This window comes from Pan troglodytes, chromosome X (genome assembly GCF_028858775.2).
Source record: "Pan troglodytes isolate AG18354 chromosome X, NHGRI_mPanTro3-v2.0_pri, whole genome shotgun sequence".
NCBI classification, from domain to species: Eukaryota; Metazoa; Chordata; class Mammalia; order Primates; family Hominidae; genus Pan; species Pan troglodytes.
The window spans coordinates 48183752-48201740 of NC_072421.2; positions in this window are offsets into that span (position 1 = coordinate 48183752).

Below are 17989 nucleotides of genomic sequence, written 5' to 3' on the forward strand. Positions count from 1 at the left end.
TTCTACTACAACCCCCACCCCCCGTATAATTAAAGCAATGGGATACTGACACAGGAATGGGCAGACAGACCATAGACTAGAAATAAAAATTCCAGGCATAGACCCAAGTATATGTAGAAATTATAGTACTGTGTATGAGAAAAGAGTTCAAGACACTGGGGCAGGCTGGGCACGGTGGCTCACACCTGTAATCCCAGCACTTTGGGACGCTGAGGAGGGCGGATCACTTGAGGCCAGGAGTTTGAGACCACCCTGGCTGACACAGCAAAACCCCTTCTCTATTTTTTTTAATTTAATTTATAAAAAGACACCGGGGCAAAGATGTACTTTTAAATAACTGGATAGCCGTTTAGAAAAAAAGATTAAATTGGATCTATATCTCGCACCATACATGAGAATTGTAAGAGCCCAGTAATAGACCCCAGGTAGATCCTAACCTTTGTCTTAAACTAAAACTGAAAAGTGTGTGGTCGGGGAAGAAGTGGGGCTTAGAAGATGAAACAGCCTCTGATTTCTTTCAGCTGGGAATTGGCCTTCTCCCGACAGCTAGGCTTTGATGTTCTGCTGTTGAACATAAACAATTTCCCAGTACAAGAGATAAAAACAGGACCACCCTGTCAGCACAGTGGACCACAGACAAAACAAAAAAGAACGCCAGATGTGCTAACTCTAAGTCTCTCCTTTCTCTACAACTTAGGAAGTGTCTGGCACAGTGTTACCTTTTGCTCAGCAAGTCACTGATTTAGATCAGGGGCTCCCTGCTGTGGAGCAGTTTGAATAAAGCATTTCTTATACTTTTCAGCTCAGTCTCAGATTTGAAAGTTTTTAGATAGAATAAGCTGTAAATGGATGACAGATCTAAATGTAAAAATAATGAAATTATATAGGTACTAGAATATAATATACGTGAATTCCTTTCTAGCAGTTGTGAGGAAAGGCCTTCTAAATGACCCAAATCCAGATACCTCATAGATTCGATGTAAGAACAAAACTGAATTAATACACATAAAGCACTTGGAAGTGGAGTTAGTAAGTGCTCCATGAATAGTACACCTGATCCTTCATGCCAGAGTTTTTGTTTTGTTTGTTTGAGACAGGGTCTTGCTCTGTCACCCAGGCTGGAGTCCAGTGACATGATCATGATTTAGTGCAGTCTCGACCTCCAGGGCTCAAGCAATCTTCTTGCCTCAGCCTCCTGAGGAGCTGGGACCAGAGGTGCATACCAGCACACCCAGCTAATTTATTTTTATTTTTATTTTTTGTAGAGATGGGGGCTCACTATGTTGCCCAGGCTGACCTCGAACTCCTGGGCTCAAGTGATCCTCCTGCCTTGGCCTCCCAAAGTATGGGAATTACAGGCGTGAGCTACCATGCCTCGCCTGTTTTGTTTGTTTTCGTTTTCTTGTGTTGTCGTTTTTGCATGCTGATTCATTTCCTGTATCTGCAAGAGCAGAATCCAAGGAAATATAGAGACTAAGAAAACACCAGTTGTCCATATTAGATATTAATAATAATTGCTTCTATTTTACTTTGGAGGTTGGGCTGTGTTCTGATAGTTATTAAGAGGGGCTTTTAGAACCCTGCCTCCACTTGCCACCAGTACAGTTGGAGTGGGCTGTGCTGTCATAGTATCTTCTCCTCATTTTCCCTAGTATTCTCATCCCAGAACAGCATGTAGCATCCTGACAATTACCCCAGTGTTATCTCCTAGGCTCTCATTCCTGGCTCTTTCCCATCCTCTTCTTAGCAAATGGTCCCTTGACACCATTGCTATGCACTGAGGGGCACCTCTGCTTCTCTAAATATTGCTGCAAGCTCTAGGTACCAGCTCCAAAGACACTTCCCTCCAGAAAACCTGTCCAGAGGAGGACCCCACCCTTGCTGCCTGCTGCTCTGGTATAAGTTCACAACTCTGCTCTGTGAGGCAGGAGCTGCCTTCGTCTTCTGTATGGAATGGACACCTTCCCCAGATAATGATGCCCACAGTGAAGAGCCAAGTGGGCACAGCCATATTCCCTGCCCTACAGCACTGCAGACACCTTTTCATTTCTATTGCAGTAGTGAAAGCTGTCAAAACAATACTAAGTAATGGTGATTATGGAGCCTATCTTGTTGTTTTCTTCAGTGGAGACGTCTTCAGTATTTTTCAATTCAGTGTTATGTTTCTTGATGACTTTCAGTAAATGATCTCTATTGTATTTAAGGTTTTAATATTCCTGCTTTGGTTTGAATTTTGATTGAGAATGACTGCCAATTTGTGCCCAATGCCTACTGTATATCCATTGATATAATCATGTGTTCCCCTAGGGATCATGTATACTTGCTGTGGTACTATAGTGTCCTTGCTCCTTGGGACCAACCTCCTCTTCAGGTAATGCGCTCTGGGTCTGAAAGTGGCTCAGGTCTGGAAACTCGCCTCTGTTGCATTGCAGTCCTATCCTCAAAGCAATCAGTTAGCAAAAGTCTGTAACAGCTTTTCCTATTGCCAGCCCTGACCTAGAAAGGAGAGACACCACTGAACTTAGTGATGTCGGTGTCCCTCTCACCTGAAAATTCTTAATGGCCTTTGTAAATACGACTTCTCGTGGAGTGTAATTATCCAGTTTCTGGTAGTGTATCCAGCAGGTCCACTTCCCTGAGACTTTTCATCCCTTCTCCCACTAACTGCCATGGCAAATCTGGCATTTCAACATCCCTTAGCACAGATTATTGCTTGCCCCATATTGTAAGGAACCATCTCAGTGGTGAATTACATCATTTCCTGAAGTCCTTGCCAAGATGTTAAATCCTGTGTTTCTCTTTTACCCATTCTTGTGTTCTTCCCATCCACCACCTCTTGATCCAATGCCCTCAGAATCCCTCTTGATCAAGCACCCTCAAAATTCTGCCTCATATGTACTCCTCTGGCTCTTGTTGGTACATGCAGCCCAGGCCTTGCATCGCCTTTGCAGTATAGCCTCTTTCCTCCCTTTTCATGCCCAGCACATATCTGTGGGTTATGCCGTGGCTTAACCTTATTTATAGGTATAGTGGCAAAGAGGGGAAGTGAGGGTAGATCCTGATGGGGGCACAGTGGAGGGGCTGCACTGTACTTCAGCATAGGGGTGTGATAGTCCTTAACAGGGAGGGATGGGCCACTTCTGCAGGCTTACAGTGTTCAGAGATATGGTAACCAGCATCCAAGATGGACCCTAATAACCCTTGCCTTCTGGTATTCATGCCCTAGTATAGTCCCTTCTCACACTGGTTAAGGACTTGATCCTGTATGACCAATTCAGTACACTTGAGTCTACGTCATAGAAACCACTGCAGCTGTTTCCTTGACCTCTCAGATCATTCACTCTGGGGGAAGCCAGCTGCCACACTGTGAGAACAACCCTGTGGAGAGAGCCATGCGGGGAAGAACTGAGGCTCCTGGCCAAGAAACAGCCAGTACCAACTTGCTAGCCATGTGAATGAGCTAACTTGGAAGTGGACACTCCAGGACCAGATGGCGTTACAGATGACTTTAGCCTCAGCCAATATCTAATGCAACCACAAGAGAAACCCTAAGCAAGAACTGCCGAGGCAAGTCCTTGAATTTCTGACCCACAGAATATGTAGGCATAATAAATGGTTGTTTTACATAACTAAGTTTTGGAGAAATTTGCAACATAGCCATAATAACTGGAATAAAAGGAATCTGGAGATTCAGGATTTTGGAGGTCATCAACCCAGATGTACCCTGTGTCAAGGTTGCTTCCTTTCCCAGTCAGAGCCCTGACCTTGGCATAGAAGATTTGCCTTAGTTGAGAGTTTCACTTTCCTTGTACTCTGCTGCTCTGACCAAGTCCTGAGCCTTGTCCTTAGTGTCCTTTGCCCTTCCACTTCAGGACATGAAAGCTTCTTCATATGCTGCTGCCAAGGAAGCCCCTTGAGGCTTTTACACTTTGTTTCATTGCCTGTTAACCACTCTGTGCCTTTTATTGTCGTTTTCTAGACTGTCAATTGAGCTCAGCAAAGGCACCAAAAACTTTTAGCCTGATTGTTACTATTTCCCCCATGTGCATCCCCCTCCACCAGTAGCCAGCCCAGTTCACCACCTGTGAGAGTTTTAACAATTGAATTGTTTATTTATTCCAGGAGCTGTTTGCACTCCACCTGCTACTAATAATGATGACTTCTTTCTCAGATGGGCAGTGGGTGATGTAGTTCCAGAACTCCATTTCATCCACAGCTTGCTTTCTCAGAGCACTTCTGATACTAATTGTTATGTGTTGAGTTCCCTAGGAAGCAGACCCTGAGAAAGAGTTTAGAGTACAGGATGTTTATTAGGGAGGGCCCTTGGGAGAAACACCTGTGGGAAAGAGTGGAAGGAAGCTGGAGTGAACAGAAGAAGCTGAGCTGTGCTGCAGACCAAATGACAGCCTTAGCCAATCCTGCAGGGAGCTTTGGAGCTAGAATGGCTCTTTGCTGTGCTGAGTCTTTATTCCCTAGACTTGATCAGACATTGGATGGGGACTGCCCCAGGAAAGGGCATGATCTTGGGCATGGTAGCTCCGTGCATCTCAGGCAATTCCTGAAGGGATTTACAGTCCTGAATACTGTCAGCTGATAACTGGGAAACCATCTTTCCTTGAAGAGAGATCTGGGTGGTAGGTCACGGTGACCATGGGAGTTGTTCAACAGACATTGGGCTGAAAGCAAATGGGGTATCTTGATGTTACAGGAATCCCTGCTTACCGGGCCTCTGGTTTAATAAAATGTGACTAGAGTGAGTCCATTTTGGAGTGAGTAACTAGGCACTCACAAGGCACCTATAGGGTTAATACTTAGGATCTGAAAATAGCCACATTCTAAGTTGACCATCAATTATAAATACAGAATATTTACGGCCATACAGAGCATCTCCCACCAAGCCAGCAGAATGTCCACATGTCCTAAGCATGCAGCCCACTTTGCTTAAAGATAACATTAATGAGCAAGTTTAGGTTGAAGGATTAATGGTCATTAATAACACCAATTGCTCCTACCCATAGTGAACACATCTGCACTTTCCAAGTTTAATTCTAGCTCCTTATAGTTTCTTATAAGTAGGGACACTAACAAAGGACAATGCTTTCCTCCTCTTGCTTTCTGAGGACACCCTACTCTGTAACAGAATAGTTTCCACTAAACTTGCTTCTTTCACTGTGCTCTGTGAATTGTCTCTAATTCTTTCCTGTGCAAGATCCAAGAACCTGCTATTGAAATCTGGATCGGGACCCTCTTTTCTAATAACAGTGAGGCCCAGTGAAAGGACCTCACGAGGTTTTCCACAAACACCGTGATGGAGGAAAACGGGAAGTTCAGCAAATGGTGTGCTGAAGGAAATAGCGGGAGAGCAGACTGCTGGGAGAAAATGGGGAAACAATAGATGCTGTTCAGGGGACAGTAGGGATTTGAGGACACTATATGATCTCCCAACACTCTCTGAGCCCCTTCAATTTTCCCCCAACATAACCCCTGAAACACTTTGGTTTCATTGCCTGTTAACAACTCTCTGCCTTTTATTATCATTTTCTAGATTGTCAATTGCGCTCAGCAGATGCACCCAATACTTTTAGCCTTATTGTCACTAGCCTTATTGTTACAGAATAATAGTGTGATGGGGGCTAATGATGAACTCATTGACACAGGAATTTTCTCTCAGCCCCTTTGCCAGACTCGCAGCAAGGGCACCCTCTCTACTCAGCCCGTGCCACTCAACCCCTTGTGGGAGGGAGCACATGAGCAAGTGAGTGTGGGATAAGCTCTTTTAGTTCTGCTGTCCACAGCCCATTGAACAGCGGTGTGTTAGCAGCTCAGCTGGCTCCTGGCCCCATCGTGTGGGGTGGCTGCCCTCTGCTGGCGAGGGCAAAGGGCCAGTGCAACAACCTTTATGGGTACCTGCACTAGGTGGGTCCTGAACACTTGTTCAGCATCCAAGAAGAATGAGGATGTGCTATCAAGGAGTGAGCAAGGTGGGGGGTTTTACTGAGGGATGAGTGATGAAATAGCTTTCTGTGGAGAGGGGATACGTGGGTGGTCCCCCTACCTGAAGGCAGGAAAGCCCCCCAACCCCCCACCCTCCGCTGCAATGTGTCTGAGTCTGGGGCTTTCATGGGCTCAGAATAGGGGAGGGGCAGGCAAACAGGAACAGACGTTTTCACTCTGGTCCAAGGTTTTACCTGGGACTGTCCTCAGCTTGAAGGTGGGGTTTCACCAGGGACCCACCCCTATCTTCCTAGGCATTTGGCTGCCTCTTGTCGCTATCATCATTAGCCTCCATCACATTATTATTCTGTGACTCCCTACTGGACCCCAGCACAGTATCTGTGAATCACCAACAACAGCAAGGGCAACGTCTACTGACTCCATCAGCACCCCCTAGAACAGCATTTTCTACTCTACCTGGCCCTGATCCGTGTCTTCTGACATCCAAATAGCCTGAATCATCACAGTGTCCAATGACTTCACTAGGCCACAGCTCAGTCACAGCTGTTCCGTTTTGAGTTTTAATCTTCTTTTTCAGTAGGCACTCTCTTTGCAACCCAGGGTCCCTGGGTTTTGGAGTATGTGACCAAACTCAGGCCTGGGCCACTAGTTATTTGAAAGCCAAAAGCTCAAAAGCCAAGCTTTGGTAAAAGGAAAGTTAGCTTTACTTGAGAAGCCAGCAACCTAGGGGAGGCAGTGAACTAGCATTCAAAGATTCAAAGACCACCTTACCGAGTTGTGTCTCTGGATCAGGGAGGTTTAAGGGAAATTAGGGGAAATGATGATCAAAACATTTGCACGCGTGCAGTCTCGGGTGGGCAGTTAATCATTGCTTTCTTGGTCAATGTTTTGTGGCCTTCTGCAGGCGCTATCAGCGTATATTCTTATCAGGCTGGTCAGCATGTCCCAGAGTTGTTGGTCAGCGTCTTTTCTTTTATCTCTATTGAAGGTCATGTTTCCTGAGGCTGTTTTTCCTGAATAATCTACAAACTCAAGCAAAGTAATAATTATATTCAAACAAATAAACTTTTGTCTAACATGGAGTCAGTACTGTGAAAAAGTATCCATTTTTAACTGTTGCACCTTGGGTTCTTATTTCAAAAAGTTCCATGAAGAAGATCAGCCCCAGCAAAACAAACAAACAAACAAAAACAGCTGGATCCAGAGATGCCTGAGTTAGAGATGACTTTGGCAACTCTCCTCATTGGCATACTTAAAACCCTGCTCAGGGAGGAGCTTATTTGCCACCTTCTATGTGGAAGCATGTTCACGACTGCACCTGTGCTGCCTTTACTCCACCTCTACATACAATGACTCGGCTAACCAGCCCCACCAAAGCCCTTGTTTTCACCTTCGTTCCAGGAGGTGCTGCTTTGAGGAATTATCCCCAGTGTCCTCCTTGTTGCAAGTAATAAAATCCTTTTGTTAAATCCTCCTTGGTTGTGGTCATTGGACTGTCACTGCCAAGCAATCAAACCCACTCGTATGAGTAACACCTTGTTGAGATGTAGCACAAGGATTAGTTGGGTATGTACTCTTAGCTTCCTGCTGGTTCCTGCTTTCACCACCCTGGCAAAGAGATGTGCCAATGCACAGAAATACAACTTCACCTTGACTTTGGGGACATCTGCACTGCCTCATTGAGTACATGTCAATGTATAAGGTCATCTCCACTGAGCCTTGCTGATGCGAGGGAGAGGAAAAGCAGGATCGGACACACTGCCTGTTGCTGCAGGGTGGGAGCAGAAGCTCAGCTCCCTATTGGGCCCTGCTGATGGCAAGGGTGGAGGAAAACAGTGTGTCCTCTAGCTGTTTCCCGCCACTTCATTCTGCCTCATTGATGCCATGTGTGGCTTGATTCTCAGGTCCTAACTGGGATCCACTGACACCCAAGTGGTGGCCTTGTTCAGTCTCATTCCTTCTAGATGGGCCCCACTGGGCCCCACTGACCCAAGGGTGGGGAGGCAAGTGGAGTTCTGACTGGCCCTGACTTTTGCTGCATTGTTCAGTCTTTTTGATACCAGGTAGAGTGGAGGCCCAGCTCACACCGGACCTCCCTGATACTACCATTGTGGAAGAATTGGAGGACTGCCTGCTTTTTCCAGGCAGGGGGATGTATGTAAGATCAGATCTGCACCCCACCTTAGTGACACTAACCTGGCAGGAGAGTGAGAGTGCCACATGCTTCCACTGGGCAGAGGATGAAATATTAACTCCCTGCTCTGTCCCATTGACACTACCCCAGCAGGGGATGAGAGTGCTGCCCTGTGCTTTCTGCAAGGTGGTGGGGTGGGGATCAGGTCCCCACTCATCTTGCTGAAATGGGTGGGGTCAGGTTTTTCTATTGGTGTTTGACTGGAGTAAGATGGGTACTGCCAAAAAAGTTTTTCTGATTTTCCCTTTTCACTCCTTGTATAGTAACCGCATAAATCTGTTATCTGTTTAGGTTTGTTCTCTCACCTGTCTGTATTCCTTTGCCTTTGGACTCGTTTGAATTTTTCTGACCATGTTATGATCTCATTAAGGCCTCAACCCAAATAGCTGCTCTTGTTGGCAATGGCAACATCAAGGCCAGGACTTTTTTTTTTTTTAGACAGGGTCTTACTCTGTCACCCAGGCTGGAGTGCAGTGGCACAATCACAGCTCACTGCAGTCTCAATCTCCTGGGCACAAGCGATCCTCCCACCTCAATCTCTCAAGTTTCTGGCACTACAGGTATGTACCATCATGCCCAGTTAATATTTTTATTTTTATGTTTTGTAGAGACGAGGTCTCGCTATGTTGCCCAGGTTGGTCTTGAACTCCTGGGCTCAAGTGATCCTCCTGCCAGGCCTCTCAAAGTGCTGGGATTACAGGTGTGAGCCCAATGAGGACTCTTTTCTAATTTGTCATAGGAATTGAACTACTTCACTGCATAACATGTGTTCAGTTTTGGTTTGGCTGCCTGACACTGGGGTTTGGTGGTGCCATTTAAAATACCACCAGACCCCATACAGGGCTTGCATTGTCTCTTCTACCATAGGGTTATGTAATCATTCAGTCATAGTTAGACTCCTGATTAGATGACGGCTTCTGCTACCAAAATCCACATCTCCACAGAGTAGAATGACAGTGAAATATCCCTGCTGAGGACCAGACTGGGATTTTTTTTTTTTAAAGAAGCTATCTCTTTAAGCACAAACAAAGACAAAGTCACTGCACAACCCCCAAAATACTAAATATCCCCCTTTTCTTGGCTAAAATGAATGACTTCTGCTTATTTATCAATTTTAGCCTTATCTTCACTCTATCTAGTTTGCCTTCTCTATAGATAAGATTTGTTGAGATACTCAATCACAGAATTGTTCTACTTTCTGACAACTCCCAATTAGAGCTGGTCTCCACTTCTTTGAACCCTTCAGCAAATTGCCCAACCAAAGCTCAAGTCCTATAATATGTCCTTTTAATATCCTCTTATTGAGATGCTCCATGGTTCCCCATGATGTGCACTCTCTCCTGCTACAATGAGTAATAACCCAACTTACTCAAGTATAGCTATGTTCTTGGTGATCTTTGACTGGGGGCATTGATATCTTGTAACTCTTTGGTTAAAAATTCTTGCTTTTCCTGAATTTTCCATTGATTTTCTCATCTGGGATTTAATCATGGGATTGCAAGAAGCCAAGTAGGTAGTCTGGCATATTCCCCTCAAGAAACTTGGAAAGTCAAACTACATGGATGAGAAACAATAGGTTGAACCAGCGAGAAACAGCTGGTTGTGCCTATGAGATGGGAAGATTCTCAGAGTTGTATTGAGTCTGAGGGAGGGAAGACTGTTGTAAATTACTTCAGAATTAACTGGTCTCTGTCAAGAGGTAGGTATGAGGGGGACATGGGCTTAGTACTCGGCAATGTGTACCTCCCTGTTATCCTTAGGAATACTATGAACAGCAAAGACAGGTAAGGTAGATTATTCTCTGAGGCTGAGTCATTTGCAAACTAATCTGCTATTCCCTTCACTGGAAAAGGGGCTGCAGGTGAGCAACCACTCTTTCCTCTATAGCATCTACTTTCTCTTCATCAATCTGAACTCACTCCTTAACTTGTCCTGAAATAGCCCACATCCCTGACATTTTATTAATTCTCTTTCCTGGACTTGACTCCAGAAAGTACCTAGGAGGGTAAATACTATGTAAGACACTGTGAGTAGAACTTTAGACTCTCCACCTCCACTTCTTCTTCCCAGTATACCCATTTAACTAACTGCCCTGGGAACACTGTTAATCTCTGTCCCATCATATGGACTCCCTGTACTGTACCAATAAGGCCCCTGGTTAGGGGGCACATTCTTTCCCTTTCAGGCAATCCCAGAATGCATTTACCCTTACCCCGATCATCTCATCTCTTCCATGTAGCAAGCCATGCTGCAAGATCAATTGGAAATTCTGCATCAAAGTGTTGCAAGACATTAACAAAATTTGAAAACGTTCTGTAATATGTGGTTTGTTCAACAGAAAATTATGGAAAAAAACATTGAAGAGGATCAGAATTCCAGTGATACTGAGTGAGGATCTCCATGAAGAGCTGCTCTTCTTATCTTCCCAGCCACAAATTAATTTCCCTAAGTGTCCCAAGCAGAAGTTTCACGGGAGGAGAACATTTCTTAAAGCCCTGGCTAGGTTTTATCAACTAACAAGTGCGTGTATACTTGTGTTAGTCCATTTGCATTGCTATGAAGGAATACCTCAGGCTGGGTAATTTATAAAGGAAAGAGATTTAATTGGCTTACAGTTCTGCAGGCTGTACAGGAAGCATAGCGCCAGCATTTGCTCCTGGTGAGGGCCTCAGGAAGCTTCCAATTATAGCAGAAGACAAAAGGGGAGCAAGCGCATCACATGATGAGAGCAGGAGCAGGAAAGGGGGAGGATGGAAATGCCATACTCTTTAACAACCAAGTCTCGCGTGAACTCAGAGTGAGAACTCATTCTACCAATGAGGAGAGCACCAAACCATTCACGAGGAATCCATCTCCGTGACCCAAACTCCTCCCACCAGGTCCCACCTCCAACATTGGAGGTCACATTTCAACATGAGATTTGGAGTACACAAATATTCAAACCATATCAGTACTATTACAAATTATGTCATATTGTCATGTACATCTATCAATGATTCAGCTCTGAGAAGCCATTGTAATACATGTATGTTTGATTACTGTGCAGCTATTCTGTACGATAGTTCTGGGACTTCAGATGACCACTGGAAGCAGACTTCTCTGGTGGCCACACTAGGCATCACTACTACAGATATATAATTCCACTTTTCTCCCTTTTACACACTCACACATTTAAATTATACACACACATATACAATATTATGTCATCAGGGCTTTCACTTTGAATGAGGAAGCTGCAATATTAATCTGGAACACAGCTTTACATTTTCTGCAATCTGTTTGCCTAGGAAGAAATCTCTTCATTTAAAGATTAATAATAATGATGATGATAATAATAATTGTTCCCGACCCACAAAGATACTACAAAATAAAATAATGGAAGAAAGAAAAAGTTCTACACACACACACACACACACACAGATCCTGGCTTTTGGATTGAGATATATAAATTTTTAAATGTTAAGAAAGTATCCATCATTTCCACCTTTCTTGAAGGTTTTTAAATGTTCACACAGTAAAATTGACCTTTTTTGGGTCTGCATCACAGTAAGGATACAGAACAGTTTCATAACCTCTAAAAGATCCCTCATACTACCTCTTTGTAGCCAAATTCTTCCTCCCCACCAGTTCCTGATAATGACTGATCTGTCCTCATCCCTATAGTTTTGTCATTTCCACAATGTTATATAAATGAGATCATATAGTATGTAATCTATCATGAATGGATGTTGAATTTTATAAAGATCTTTTCAGTATCTATGGAAATAATCATACAAGTTTTCTTTTTAGGCTCATTAAAAATAGTGAATTATATTAATATGACAACTCAAATTTTAATCACACCCCCAGAATTTATTAGCTATATGACATTAGACTGGTTACTTGTTCTATGTTCCTCAATGAGGATGAAATGAGTTAATCCAGGTAGAGCACTTAGACTTGCCTGGAACATGAATATTATATGAGCATTTGCAAGTATAATTGCTAACGTTATTACCTAATACATTTGAGATTATAGAGAAGAGGTTTACACACTTGGAAAGTATCTCAGTTATTTGTTGCTACAAAATAAATTACCCCAAAACTTAGTGGCTAAAAACGACAACCATTTTATTTGTTCATGATTTTATAGGACAGCAGCTTTAACTTGGCTCATTTGGAGGGCAGAGTGGTTCTGCTAGTCTTGTCTAATGTCATTAGTGGGCCTACAGTCATCTGGCAGCTTGACTGGGACTAAATGTTCTAAGATGGGCTCACTCACAGGTCTGGGGTCTTGGTGGGGATAGCTGGAAGGCTGGTACTTCTCTCCACTTAATCTTGCCTCATTCAATAGTCTTGCCCAGGTTTCCTTTCATAGTAGTCTCAAGGCAGCAAAAAGATGAGAATAGAAGCTGCAAGGCCACTTGAAGCTCAGGCTCTGGAACTGACACAATATTTCCACTGTATTCTATTAGTCAAAATAAGTCACAAGGAAGCCCAGATACAAGGGATGGGGAAATTGATTCCATCTCTTGATGGGAGGAATTGCAACATAATGCAGCCATATATTTCAATCTATCAGAGTGGAAATTTGGAGATGGACTAATAATAAAGGTATAGAAAATTAAATAAACAAACTAAGCCAGACAGTTGTTAACTCCAGGGAAGACAAAGAGAGAAACAGAAAAGGAATAGTAATCACAGTATCTATATTATTAAACTCAATTGTGACTACAGTTTACAAAGCCATAATGATAATTATCACTGACCCTAAGTCTGACCACAATTATGATGCATCTATATTAGGAGGATGGAGGCAGTAGAATTATGTATGCGAGTGATGTGCATATGGGATGAGATAGAGAACTACATCTTCTTCCAGTAGGAATTCAGTCAGTAGGGAATACTTAATATTGAAAAATCAAAGAGCAATCTAATTATGTTTCTGACAGTTATGAAGGTAAATACCAATAGAATCCTTGAAAAGGGTAAAAGGTGGTTGCCTCTGGGATAAGAGAATGGGATGAGAGGTGGGGCAGAGCAGGAGACAACTATTTTTTGTAACAATTCTTGTAAAACTACTTGATTATTTTTATGATATGCACATATAATTTTGATAAGTCTATAATTTTCTCAAAAATCTACCTTAATTAAAATGCAAATGATGACTGGGCGTGGTGGCTCATGCCTGTAATTTCACCACTTTGGGAGGCTGAGGCAGGTGGATCACTTGAGTTCAGGAGTTCAAGACCAGCCTGGCCAATATGGTGAAACCCTGTCTCCACTAAAGATACAAAAAATTAGCCAGGCATGGTGGTGTGTGCCTGTAATCCCAGCTACTCAGGAGGCTGAGGCAGGAGAATCGCTTGAACCCGGGAGGCGGAGGTTGCAGTGAGCTGAGATCACGCCACTGCACGCCAGCCTGGGCAACAGAGTGAGACTCTGTCTCAAAAAAAAAAAAAATCCAAATGACAAAGAAGCAAGAAATAGTCACAAATTTATATATAAGAGAAACTATTATCAATCTTACTAAGGTTGTTATCCTTAATATATACAAAGCTCTTTAAAAATAGATAAACCGGCCGGGCTTGGTGGCTCAAGCCTGTAATCCAAGCACTTTCAGAGGCCAAGGCAGGCAGATCATGAGGTCAAGAGATCAAGACCATCCTGGCCAACATGGTGAAACCCCGTCTCTACTAAAAATACAAAAAATTAGCTGGGTGTGGTGGCACACACCTGTAGTAGTCCCAGCTACTCAGGAGGCTGAGGCAAGAGAATCTCTTGAACCTGGGAGGTGGAGGTTGCAGTGAGCCGAGATAGCACCACTGCACTCCAGCCTGGTGACAGAGTGAGACTCCGTCTCAAAAAAAAAAAAAAAAAGGTAAGCTAAGTCAATCAATAGAAAAATAGATCATCAAGGGAAAGGAAAACAAATTTTTAAAAAATAATGAACAGTTTAAGAGTTTTAAAGGTATATTTCATTTTTAAAAGTAATGGAAATTAAATAAAAATGGGATGCTATCTCTCATAGATCAAATTAAGAAAGGTAAAACATAATAACATCTAGGGTTAGTCAGAGTGTGGGCTAATGGGCACTGCTTATAGTAGCGTACAACAGTGTAGGGGTAATTTGGCAAAGAATATAAAAAAGCTTAATAATGGGCTATGCCCTTTTCTCAAAAGTTATAATCTAGAAATACATGCTAAGGAAATAACCAAAGAGAGTAATTTAAAAAATCACAAGCATAGTCAGCACAATTCTGTTAATCAAGGCAGGAAATAATGAAAAACTTAAATAACCAACAGTAAGATCTTGGTTAAAATAAAATATATAACATCTAAGGGCCAGATGCAGTGGCTCATGCCTGTAATCTGAGCACTTTGGGAGGCTGAGGCAGGCGGATCACCTGAGGTCAGGAGTTCGAGATCAGCCTGGCCAGCATGGTGAAACCCCATCTCTACTAAAAATACAAAAATTAGCTGGGTATGATGGCACGTGCCTGTAGTCCCAGCTATTCAGGAGACTGAGGTAGGAGAATTGCTTGAACCTGGGAGGCAGAGGTTGCAGTGAGCCGAGATCATGCCACTGCACTCCAGCTTGGGCAACAGAGTGAGACTCTGTCTCAAAAAAAAAAAATTTATGTAATGGAATACCATTTAAATAGCAGACAAAGAATCATTATTATTGACATAAAATATTTAATATGAAAATTATTTTTAAGTAATCAAAAATTCAAACATTTGCATATAGTATAAATTCATATTGGTAAAATGTATCTACCTTTCCATCTATAAACATATAGAAATATTATATGTAGATGATAAAATTACTGGTAATTCATCTTTCTCCATCTTGCTCATCATTTAAAAGATATTTCTGGAACACACATATTTTCCTTGTTTAATTAGAAAAAAACTAAAAACATAATAAAGGTATCCTATCAAAAAAATATTCTCGAGGGATATCCACCAAATTGCTAAGATTTGTTATTTCTCTGTAAATTATGCACTTGCAAGGTTATTACATTTGTGCAGTGGGTGGGACATGTGAAATAAGTTGAAATCTTGGTTCCTTTTCTTTTTCTTCTTGTTTAGTAATATAAAAATCATTTAAGGCTCAGAATCTTCTTGTTATGGCCTTAATTGGGTCCCAGAGGTTTTTAAAAGTGGTGTTCTTATTATCATTGATTTCTAAACTCATTTCAGTTTAAAATTCCTCTTTGACTGAAAATTCACTAGAAGACAGTTTTAGACATAAAAATATTTAAATAATATTTTTCCAACTTATCATATATATTAGTTATCTATTGCTGTATAACAAATTATCCCAAGACTTAGCAGCAGCTTAAAATAACTCATATTTATTATTTTACATAGTTTCTGTGGGTCAGGAATCCAGGCATTGGCTAGCTGAGTGTGTCTGGCTCAGTGTCTTTCATGAAGGCCGCAATCTTATCTGAAGGCTTGACTGAGGCTGAAGGATTCACTTCTAGGCTCACTCACATAGCTACTGGTGAGTCTCAGAAGATCTGCTTCCAAGCTCACCTATGAGGGCCTCTTCACAAGGGTGCCTCCTGACATGGCAGCTGGCTTCCCCCAAGGCAAGTGATCCAAGATAGAGTAAGCAAGGGCACACCCAAGATTTTATAATATGATCTTGGAAGTGATATCTTGTCACTTCTGCCTTATTTTATTCATTAGAAGCAAGCCCCTAGGGCCAGTCTACATGCAAGAGGAGATTAAACAAGGGTGTGAATAGCAAGAGGCAGAGATGTTTAGAGTCTATATTAGAAAGGAGCATACCATACTATATTAGAGAAAAAACTCAAGGAAGAATTTTAAATAAGTGAAAACTGAATCAGCAGAGAGATCTCCAGGCAGGTAGTCAATCACTCTTGTGAACACACACACACATCCATATATATTAATTACACATATATATATATATTCAATGTATATATGTGTAATTAAATTGTAAGGAAGAAAATGTGATTGTGAATCTGAAATAAAAACAGTTACATAAGGACTCTTGAAACAGAAGAAACATGCCATAAGTAAAATATAAATAGCTGGGAATTAACATTTTAAAATAATATTTGAAATATTCAGAACTAAAATTGTTTAACTTGCCGAGAAAAAATGGGAATGAGGAGGCATCTGTCTGTGCAGGTGGAGTTACAAGTTTATAGAAACATGACAGCCTTAGTTGTGCTTATTAAGAATGGAACATATCCACTTGAACAATTTACAGAATTAAAAATTGCTGAATCAACAAGGTGGGTGGAAGAAGAACATGAACAGAAACTTGATTAAGCCAGTAAAAGAAAAAGAAAGAGAAAAACAAAGAAGAATAAATGGTAACAATAAAATCAAAGGCATAAAATTAGTTATTTCATCATTACATTCCATCTAATAGGCTGAATTATTCTATGAGAAGATATAGATATGAAATCAGGATAATAAAATCAAGTACAATAATATTTATTTAATTTATTATTGTTTAAAACTTTTATTTAAAATTCAGGGGTACATTCGCAGGTTTGTTACATAGGTAAACTTGTGTCATGGGGGTTTGTTGTACAGATTATTTCATCACTCAGTTATTAAGCCTAGTACCCATTAGTTATTTTTCCTGATCGTCTCCCTCCTCCCACTCTCCACCCTCCAAAAGGCCCCAGTGTATGTTGTTCCCCTCTATGAGCCCATGTGTTCTCATCATTTAGCTGCCACATAAGTGAGAATATGCAGTATTTGGCTTTCTGTTCCTGTGTTAGTTTGCTAAGGATAATGGCCTCCAGCTCTATCCATGTCCCTGCAACAGACATGATCTTATTCTTTTTCATAGCTGCATAGTATTCCATGGTGTATGCATACCACATTTTTTTTATGCAGCCTATCACTGATGGGCATTTGGGTTGATTCCATGTCTTTGTTATTGTGAATAGTGCTGCAATGAACATATGCATGCATGTGTCTTTATAATAGAATGATTTATATTCATTTGGGCACATACTCAGTAATAGGATTACTGGGTAAAATGGGAGTTCTGTCTTTAGGTCTCTGAGGAATTGCCATACTGTCTTCCACAATGGTTGAACTAATTTGCATTCCCACCAACAGCGTATAAGCGTTCCTTTTTCACCACAACCTTGTCAGCATCTGTTATTTTTTGACTTTTTAGTGATAGCCATTCTGACTGGTGTGAGATAGTATCTCATAGTGGTTTTGATTTGCATTTCTCTAATGATCAGTGATACTGAGCTTTTTTTATATATGATTGTTGGCCACATGTATGTCTTCTTTTGAGAAGTGTCTGTTCATGTCCTTTGCCCACTTTTTAATGGGGTTGTTTTTCTCTTGTAAATTTGTTTCAGTTCCTTATAGATGCTGGATATTAGACCTTTGTCAGATACATAGTTTGCAAAAATTTTCTCCCATTCTGTAGGTTGTCTGTTTACTCTGTTGATAGTTTCTTTTGCTTTTACAATAGCCACAAAACCCCCAAAATATCTAGGAATACATCTAACTATAGAGGTGAAAGATCTCTACAAGAAGTACAAGACACTGATGAAAGAAATATTAGATGACACAAACAAATGGAAAAACATTCCATGCTCATGGATTGGAAGAATCAATATCATTAAAATGGCCATACTATCAAAAGCAATCTACAGATTCAAATGTGTTCCTATCAAACTACCAATGTCATTTTTCACAGAATTAGAAAAAAACTATTCTAAACTTTACACAGAACCAAAAAAGAGCCCAAATAGCCAAAGCAATGTTAAGCAAAAGGGACAAAGCTGGAGGCATTACATTACCTGACTTCAAACTAAACTATAAGGCTACAGTAATCAAAAC